We start from the raw sequence: 10,173 nt of genomic DNA, 5'->3' as shown, positions 1-10,173 counted from the left end.
TCTCTGCAGATTAATCATTCCAGTTAAAGAGAGGAAGCACACCTAGGAAAGATCCAGGAGATTAATAAGTGCTGCAAATGCTACAATGCATCTTTGAATGTAGCTAAACCATGAAAATATTGCCACATTTCCGAGGAGCCCCAGTACAGCCACGGCTGCTGGGATTGACCTTGGAGCTGTTGGCAGAGCTGCCTCTCTCTGCAATTTCTGGGTGCAGAAATAGGCAAAAATTAGTCTTTTTTAAAAATATTAAAGTTTCCTTTGAACTTTTTCATTCTGCAACACCTTTTGCATAAAAGATACGTGCAGAATTTAGTGTTTGCAGAAAGGGTTTTTTTGCCATTTTAAGCCATTCTGGCTGTTTTCTGCGTAAAAGCAGACACAGCCCACACCTGAAGGGTGAGGGCTGGTGCAGCTCTGCCACTGCCCTTGGGGACAGCAGACAGAGGACCCCCGTGACCCCTGGCCCTTCCCCAGGCAGCACCAGCTGCAACACCAGCTCTTCCATTTTATTTGGGGGGAAATGAGTGTTTTTCAACAAATGTGTGCCTGACACACATAAACCGCTGGTATTTCCTTTCTCACACCTCCATGGAGTTTTGGTTTTGGCTACAAGGCCAGGGCGGGAGGGTCAGGCTGGGCACAGGTCTAATGTCACCGTCCCCAGGGGGGAACCCTGTCTGTGCCCCTCGCTGCGTGCCTCCCATGTGGGCAGCGCTGGCACCAGTGCACGGTGTGGCAGCTGAGGACAGGTTGGAACCTGTTCAATTTGCCTTTTTTTTTTTTTTTTTTCCTCATAAAGGAGACCAGACAGTAAGGAAAAGCCAAATCTGTCCTCAAAGGAAACACAGTACCCCAAGCAGGGCTTGCCAACAGCGCTGACCCCTTTCACCCCCACAAGCTCTGGGAGGAGGGAGGAAGAGGGGGGGTGTGAGGGTGCTGAGCCTGTGCTCGCTGTCCCAGTTGGGCAAAAAACAGCCCAAATGGTGGTGGTGGTGGTGCCCTGTGGGCTTGGAAGTGAGCCCAGCTGTGGCTCAGCCTGTCCCATGGGGCTGCCAGAGCTGGATGATTCCTCCCAGCACTGGCTGTGAGCACGGGGGATATCGGGATGGGAGGGAGGGACAGGCACCCACCCGTGTACATCACTGCCTGAACAGACACAGAAAAATTAACACCTGCTTTAAAAAAGAGCAATTACAGCACAAAGGGAGGTGTCTCCCATCAGCTCCAACTGCTCCTCACCACTGCCCATTCCCCATTCTTGTCCATGCCTCCCTAAAAAAACATACACTGTTACTTATTTGTACCCTTCATTATTGAGGGTGTTGGCTGAGGCTGCCCTGGGTCTGGTGGAGGAAGCACAAGGGGTGACCCTGTCCCACAAGGATGATGGCTGTGCTAGGAGTGGAGTGAGCACTGTAAAGGGCTCAGGCACCACCTTCTGCTTTCTCCCTCTTTTCCTTGCACATTTTCTTCCCCTCCAGCTTTCTGGCTTTCTCTTTCTTCCTGTGGGAGAAAAGGTCTCCATCAGCATCTAAGGAAATAAATCCCATTTATTATTTATCGCTATCAAAATGTGTCAGCCTGGCTCGGGACACAGGAGGAATACGCAATAGCCCCTCACAGAAATCAAAAACTTTGGGTGGAAAAAGCCCAGGGTGGTGTTCAGACAGGGAAATGCAGGTGCTTTGCCCTGCTCAGAGGGAGATCTGGCTACTTAACCTCTTCCTTAAATTCAAATGTTCCTGTTGGAAGTGGAACAGCATTCACTGAGGCGATGGGTCCGTCCGACATCTGCTGAAGGCCAGCCAAGACTGGAAATATTTATTGGTTCAGTGCTTCAGCACCGCTGTATTAATTGCAGCTGATGTTTTGATGGGCAGTTAGCACACAGGTATTGATGAAAATGGCACCACTTCATCTCAAAATTAACTGCTTGGCCATTCAGCAACAGGAGCTGATAAATTATGGCAATAAATTTGCCACGGAGATTTATGCCACAGTAATTCGGGCCCACAGACACACTCTGGTGGGGACAGGGACCACGGTCAACACCCTCCATTCCTTACCCATACATAGCCCCGTGGGGATTTTCAAATGCTTCCAGAAATTTGGATGCAGGAGTTTTGTAACCTCTCAGGCCAGTTTTGGTGCTTCTTTAAAATCAGTGATGCTCAGGGGCCAAGGGACCCTCCCTGCCAAGTCTCCAGCAGCACAGGGGATGCTCTGAGCCACCTCCTCTTCCTCTGGATCCCTGGAAACAGAGCTGAGCTTTCCCCATTGGTGTCATCTTTATGGAGGCCATTGCAAGGAGAGGAGCCACCTTATAAACCATGCAGTTATCCCACTTTCCTAAAAACATTTAAGACATAGAGTCGGGCTGCTGGTGCTACAAAAGTGAAAGATGTCACTTGATTATTAATAGCAATATTATTAGTGGTATTGATATTATTATTATCATCATCATCCTCTCACCAGGTGCTGCACTCAGCGTGTGCTTGTTTATTTATTTATTTATTTATGTCCCATTCTCCCCTCACAAAGCATTGCTGCCATTCAGGGCAGCCCCAAAGCCACCCTTTTTTCCAGGCTTTTTTAGATTTGTACAGGATTTGCTCCAGGAGTGGCACAATGTGTGGGCAGGGGCTGCAGCCCACCTTGTGCCACCGAAACATTCATCTGCGGAGGATGAACGGCAGCTCCCTGCCTTGGGCGGCAAAGAAATTGGAAAATATCCCTATAAATGTGATTCACAGGACACAGCACCTGCCTGCACACTGCATTATCCAAACCCATTAGGGTGAGGGAGACGCAGCCAACTATTTTGGGATATGGGGTTTAATTCCCCCTCCCCAGTGTTCCTTATTTCCCCACAGGAATTTTGTATCCCGACACCTTTTTTTCCCTTCCAAAATTCTCCATGTTGTTACTGGGTGGAAGAGGCCCAACTTTTAGGGAAACTTCAGCTGGATGTTGCCTTTATAAATAAATGTGACAAATTTAATAGGGTAGGATAGGTATTTGAATTATTGATTGTTAAATATTTAAGCTGCAAGTCCCCATCCATCAGCTTGTGTGAGAAGGCTTGGGGCAGATTTATGATGCTGGAGTTTTCCTGGTTAGCTGGCACTTGGCATTTCTATTAATTATAGCCCACACATTCGGGTTTTTTTCAGGATTTGTTAGAAGTATTTATAAAAGATGTCCCTATTATACCATTTAAATATTGTTTGTGCAACTGGAACGTGTTTTCTATTGTGGATTAATACCCTGTTTGATTTAGGGGAAAATTAAATTAGAAGGTGTAAGTCTCGGGAGATAAATGCTTTATTTGAGAAGGGTTTCCAGCACTGGAAAGCACAAAGTTTTTCTTTTAGGTATAAATATTTTGCTCCAGGTGTTTGTCTGGGTCTGCAGGTGGGTGGAAAGGCTTTAAAGTGCCCTTGGCGACAGGGAGTGGGAGAGGAGGCACGTGGTGGAGAGGGGGCAGGATGGAATACATCCTATTTATTAATTTTAAGGGATTTAAGGCCTCCCCCTCTGGCTATTTCCCCGGGAAGGATGCGAGCCCTGGGGCAGGAAGGGTCTGTGTGAGGGAGGAAACCGCCCGGGGCCACCAGGTCAATAACGCGCCTCCGAAAAAAATCCCTCCCGAAAGTCCGGAGCTGTGTGATGGATTGTAATTGCTCAAGAAGAGCCATTACGGCCCGTTAGGTCAATACTCTGCATTTCCAAAGTGCTTTAATTAATACATGTTTACATCAGGTACAGCAGGGACTGCTCTGGGCCGTGGGATTAGGCCAAGAAGGGCTTCAAACTTTCATAATTTGGGCGGGGAGGGCATGAGTTTAGTCTCTTAGTGCTTTATTGCCCCTTATAAAAGCACATCTTGATGTCATGAGCAGCAAGAAAATCTTCATCCAGCAAGAGCAACACATCCCCTCTCACTGGGGCAGCGGCCAGGGGGTCCCACAGGGCAAGAGAGGCCCCTGAGGCTTCACCAACTCGCCCACCTCTTCCTTCCTCTTCTGGTTGTTCCTTTAGAGTCACGAAAAGTTACCATCATAAAGATAAATTACTGCTGCTCCAGGGGAGTGAAGGATGCTGCCAGTGGGGAAGGCATCCAGGCACTCCAGATCATTTTGGAGAAGGTGAGCCACACCTCCAAAGCATTTTTAAGTCATAACTTCTGTTTTCAAGCCACAAGTCACCCGTCCTGCTGGTGGGACCTCAGGGCTCAGCCGCCTCCCTCTGTCACCCACCTTCCTCCTGAGTGCTGCTGTGATCTTGAACATGCAATTAAATATGTGAAGGATATTAATTAAATTAGAATATAATTAAATATAAGATAATTAAATATAAGGAGGACGTGGGCCTGCTGGAGTGAATCCGAAGGAGGCCACAGAGATGCTCCAAGGGCTGGAGTTCATCTGCTGCGCAGCTGGGAGATGCTGGGAGTGTTTGCCTGGAGAAGGATCCAGGGAGAGCTGAGAGCCCTTTCCAGTGGCTAAAGAGGCTCCATGAGAGCTGGAGAGGGACTGGGGACAAGGGATGGAGGGACAGGACACAGGGAATGGTTTCCCACTTCCAGAGGGCAGGGATGGGTGGGATATTGGGGAGGAATTTTTCCCTGGGAGTGTGCTGAGGCCCTGGCACAGGGCGCTCAGAGCAGCTGTGGCTGCCCCTGGATCCCTGGAAGTGTCCAAGGCCAGGCTGGAGCAGCCTGGGACAGTGGAAGGTGTCCCTGCCATGGCAGGGGTGGATGAGCTTTAACATCTCTTCCAATCCAAGCCATGCTGGGATTCTGCAGCTGCTCAGAGCTCGGTCTGGTGTTGGGGTCATCACGACATCCCTCATGGGACACTGATTTACCTGCTGGAGTAATCCCAGGTCTGTGCCTTGCTGTGGGAACCAAAAGTGTTCCATCTCTCCTGAATGTCTAGGGCTGGGAGCTGCCCAGCCCAGAGGGGCCAGTGACCAGCAGGTACCTCTAAAAACACAAACTCTACAAGCTTATTGATTTTTTTTTTCCCCCCTCATTTTATTTTTTTTCCCCCGTGCAACCACAAATTACAACCGGCACTGCTAAAAATCACTGGCCTATCCACAAATTTTAATTAAAACCTAAATAAATCATTTTGGGCACTGCACTTGCACACAAACAATGCGGGAGATGGCACACTTACAGCGGCCTGTCAGCGGCCGCTGACTAATGAGTCGCTGTGAAAATACAACCCCAAGGGCCGGAATTGAAAGCAGATTCCTCGGCTAACGAAGGGCACATGCGACCCCGCCGTGGCCATCGTGGCAGAAGGCACCAAAACCAGCTCTGGGGGCTTGGGGTGGGGGAAAGAAAAATTTTGTTAAGGCTGCAGGCCGAGGTTTATTAAATAAAGCGCGGCGGGGAAACGCAATAGCGCAGCTGCAGCCTTTTCGCCCAGCGATGGAGTCATGTTTTCCCCTGTCCTTGCAGCAAACAATAACCATATGCTGGGTTTGTTACCAAATGTTTATTTTATTCCTTCATTAGTACACAACGAGGACTTGGAAAAAAGAGGTTTCGTTGCTCCGAGCGCTCGGGAAGAGCTTTTAACCAGGCCCCAGCTGTGTGGAACTGGCGGCGCTGCCCAGCGCTGCTTGCAGCGGGTGCTGCTCAAGGTTGTGCTTTGCCATGTGTCACCCACCACGTGTCCCTGTTGTTCCTCTGGATCTGAGGGTCCTACTCCTGCATGGAGGAAGCAGGATGGATCCATGAATCACGTGGTTCCTCCTACCCCAGGGAATGGTGCTGTGGGTACGGAGGCCAAGTGAAAAACCTCTTAAAAAAACCTCTTCAACTCTTCTGTCTTTCAAACAAACTCTTCTCCCGTGTTCTAGAAGCTGTCCCTGTCAGATGTGACAGGGAACACCCAGGCCAGGAGAGAATTCCTGGCTGTGCACTGGAGCAGAGGCCTTGCCAAGTCCTGGTGAAGCCACAAGGTGCTGGTAGCCAGCACAGATGGGAATGCAAGATCCTCACAAAACCATGCAAGACCCTCACGAAACCCCACAAGATCCTTTTCTGTGGCTCACAAAAAGCCTTGGAAATGAAAGCTGATTTAGTGAGCTGTTCCCTTTTCAAGCAAAAGCAGTTGGCCCAGCTCTGCCCAGGGCACTTGGAGTCACCTGTGGCTGCTCCTCCAAGGAGGAGCCCTTGGGACACCACTGGTGCCTTCAGGGATGCTCCCTCCCTTCAGGGACCCCATCCTCTCTGCATGGACACACCACCACAGGAAGGTGTCCTCCCGAGGCCAGCATTCCTCTTCCAGCCAGCAAATATCCACAGATATTTGCTCTGAGTTTGGCAAAACCCCACTTTCTCAGGGAGCATCTCCACCAAACAGTCAAGGCAGACCTAAGTTTCCAAGTTTGGGGTTTTCCCTGTGAAAGGACTCAGAGTTTCCAGCCAAGAGCTGCATCTTCCACACAGGCATGGAGCTTGGAGCCACAGTTCCTCAAAAGCACCCAACAGGACAACTCTCCCTGCAGCAAATGCTGCATTTCCATGTAGCATCTCCCTGTGGCAAAGCATTCCAGCAAAGAGCCAGGACTTGTCCTGCTCCCAAAATACCCAAAATTATGCTATTTCCACTAAGAATGATGCTGTTACCACCAAGAATGATGCTGTCTCTACCAAGAATGATGCTATTTCCACAGGAATGATGCTATTTCTACCCAGAACAATGCTATTTCCACTCAATAAGGATGCTATTTCTTTGGGGGAATGATGGTAACTCACCCCAAAGCATCCCAAGCAAGGAAATTCCTGGAAATGGGAGCTGGGCCACCTCACTTGCCTTTGCTTTTTGGGGTTTTTATCCCCCCCTTAAAGCTGCCTTGTGAAAAAAAAGAAAAATATGCTATGTGTGTGTGTTGCTCCTGCAATTCAAAACCAGATCTTGACTGAGGGAAAGCTACCAAAAAAAAGGAAGAATGAAAAAAAACCAAACCTCTCCCAACTGCTCATGGGAACAAAATGTGGAGCACATGAGGCTGTCCCGGGGAGAAAGTTTGCTAAAAATAACATATGCAGATTATGTACATAAAATGTCATGAAATATCAGCACAGGAACCCGTGTGGAGGTTCAGGCTGTTGCAGTTACAGCTGAAATGGGCCAGATGAAGGACATGCAGGACTGGGAGTGTCTGCAGCAGGACCAGAAGTGAGGCCAGCTCCTCTCTACAGCCAGAGCTCAGGGACCACCTCTGACAGAGCCAAAACAGAGTGGAATGGGGATTATCTTTATGATTTTCTGGCTAGGGAGGGTCAGGTACAGCCCCTGGGCTGCTCTGAAGCCCTGTACCTGCAAAGGGTCTGCTCTGTGATTCTCCTAAATCAGAGCCGTTCTCCTTAAATATTTAACAATATTTAATATTAAGTGAAGAAGAGGCAGAGCCTGACCTGGGGTCAGGCTGGGCTCGCCACAGGGGCAGCAGCAGCACATCCTGATGGCTCTTACATGAGGACAAATTGCAGAGCAAAATCCGTGTTCCAAAATACATGGAAGTGCTGTAGCCTGAGGGAACACTCCCACCTTTCCCATAGCTGGGGGATCCTGGAGAACTGCTGTGTTTCCGGAGTCATTATCTTACAAAAAAAGGGAAGAGAGCAGAGGAGACAAATTAAATAAAAGATGAATATTTCATGAAAATTGACAGCTAAGAGAGTTCATCCATTTGGCAGTCGGTGGAAATGGCCCAACACTGTTTTTACCAGCACAGAGGGCTCCAGCAGGACAGCCAGAGGAAGGAATGCCACTGCCCCCACCGTCCTCTCCCAAAATACAGGGATGATGGATTCATAGCTGCTGAGCTGTGCATCCCCCTGACACCCCTGCAGCCCAGCCCTGCTGCCTGGGTACGTATTAAAATGAGTTATGTAGGTCACTGTGTGAAAACAAACAGTGCTGTGGATGCATGCAAATAACACAGCAGAACTCCCAGAAAATTTATATCGCAGCCAGAGGACTAAGGAGGGAGCGTGGAAAATGTCAGCCACGTTTTAATGCCACCCTGAAGGGCTCCAGGGGGTCTGGCAGCCCTCCTTGGTGCCTCAGGGAGCCCTGGGATCCTCCCATCCACCAGCAGAATGAGTTACTGGGATGGTTCCTCTGGCACAGCAGTTGGAAGGGATCTGCTTCAGCCAGGATGAGGGATGAGCTGGGTAAAAAAATCACCTTTTCCCTGTGATTTGCTGTAGAAGCAGAGGTGTGGGTCACAGTCACAGCCCAGGGCAACTTGCACAGCTGGAAATCACTGAATCATGGAATGGTATGGAACCATGATTTGGATTGGGAGGAACCTTAAAGCTCATCCTGTTCCACCCGTGACATGGGCAGGGACATCTTCCACTGTCCCAGGCTGCTCCAGCCTGGCCTTGGGCACTGCCAGGGATCCAGGGGCAGCCACAGCTGCTCTGGGCACCCTGTGCCAGGGCCTGCCCACCCTGACAGGGAACAATTCCCAACATGATGTCCAATATTCCTGGAGAGGACGAGCATTTTCCCAGTGAGGCTTTGGATGGGGGGCACGAATGCTGGTGAGCTCTCCCATTCCCTGTGGTTGGGAGAGGAGAGGAAAAGGCTGAAATTATCCCAGGATGCTCCAGTGGCAGAGCCTGTTTCACGGGGCAAGAGCTGCTGGCTGAAGGGGGATTTGCACCCAGTGCCTTTGGAAATGCTTGGATGGGGCAGGCAGAGGAATGACAGGAGTGACAAATCCTGGTGGTATTTGGGAAGCTGCAGCAACAAGGAGTTCCTGTGGGAAAGGACATTTCTCATAATTTCAGCCGTAGAAACAAGGCTTGAAAACGCACGGTCTGGAGCCAGGAGACAAGGAAAATCAGATAAAATGTACTTCTGTACAGGATTTTGAGGTGAGACTCATGACTTTTTAATGGACTGGACTGATTTCACTCCCGTTGCGTCACTGCTGGCTGGTGCAGATCCAGCTCCTTGCTGCCCAGCCAAGCCAAGGATCCTTCCCTGGTGCCACAGGGTGCTCTCCCAGCCAGACTCCCACATTTCAGCCACAGGGAAGGGTACAGGACTCCTCTGGACAGGCAAAACCCTGCATAGTTCAGCCAAGAATACATTGCAACTCCTGAGGTCAGCAGTTCAACATCGAGCTGTTACACCCCTCTCAGATATTCCATTCCTCTCCTGAGTCCTCATCAGGAGACACACCAGGCACTGATTGATTTGGGGGACCTCTCCTTGGGTCAGAAAGGACTTCACAGGCAGCCACAGCACTGCACTGGAAGAGGACTGAGGGACATGAGCAGCCTGGAGGATCATCCAGCCCCAAAACCAAGGCAGGAGCAACAGCAGGCGAGGATGTGAGCTTGTGGGAGCAGCAGTCTAAGTCACCCCCATTCAAAAACACTTGGTTCAGGAAACCAGAGGTTTTGGGTGCTGGGGGCATTCAGGCTTTACCTTCTTGCCTGCACAAAATGATGGATATCTCCCATCCACTGCACGCACCCAGCTTTGCTGGCTGCTGTGGCACAACAGCCTTTAAGGAGATGCTCGTCTTTGTTCACCTAGGAGAAAGTAATTGGTCAAATTTAATTCAAAGAGGGATCAATTAGAACAGGTTGTGATAGACAGTTGGGTCACCAGCAACTCCTATAAATCGCGGGTAGAATTTCCTCCTTCACCATCTACCAGTTTGATGTAGGAAATGGCTCATTTGCAAGCTAAAGGTTTAATTAGGAGAAAAAAGAAGGTCAGCAGAGATCAGATGTGAATTGCAAAGTGCTAAAGAAGTTTACTGCAGCAACGTATTTATTGAGAGCCATGCTATAGATCTGCTGCCTCTCTGTCCAGAATGCTAATAGCACCCCTTTGAATTCTTCCTATCCGCAGAAAATTCATCGATAATATCTGGGATGTTTTAAAGCTGTTTGCCACGTGGGCTTTTTTAATGATAATCAAGACTCCCTTACCCATCTGGTTAATTGTGGATCCTTCTTTCCAGGTCAGGTTTCTAGAATGTGACACCCTTTGGGCTGCTGTTTCCTCTCCCATCCATGGCAATGTGAGCCTGGCAGAGGGTATTTATTGCTCCCCCTCACCAAGGACATAGTCACAATGTAAAATGGGCCAGAAATATCAATATGATGAAAATTCATGG

Source organism: Onychostruthus taczanowskii, unplaced genomic scaffold (assembly GCF_017590055.1).
Source record: "Onychostruthus taczanowskii isolate IOZ18803 unplaced genomic scaffold, ASM1759005v1 scaffold7, whole genome shotgun sequence".
NCBI lineage: Eukaryota > Metazoa > Chordata > Aves > Passeriformes > Passeridae > Onychostruthus > Onychostruthus taczanowskii.
The sequence above is the reverse complement of the archived record's forward strand: the minus strand, read 5'-3'. Positions refer to the sequence as shown.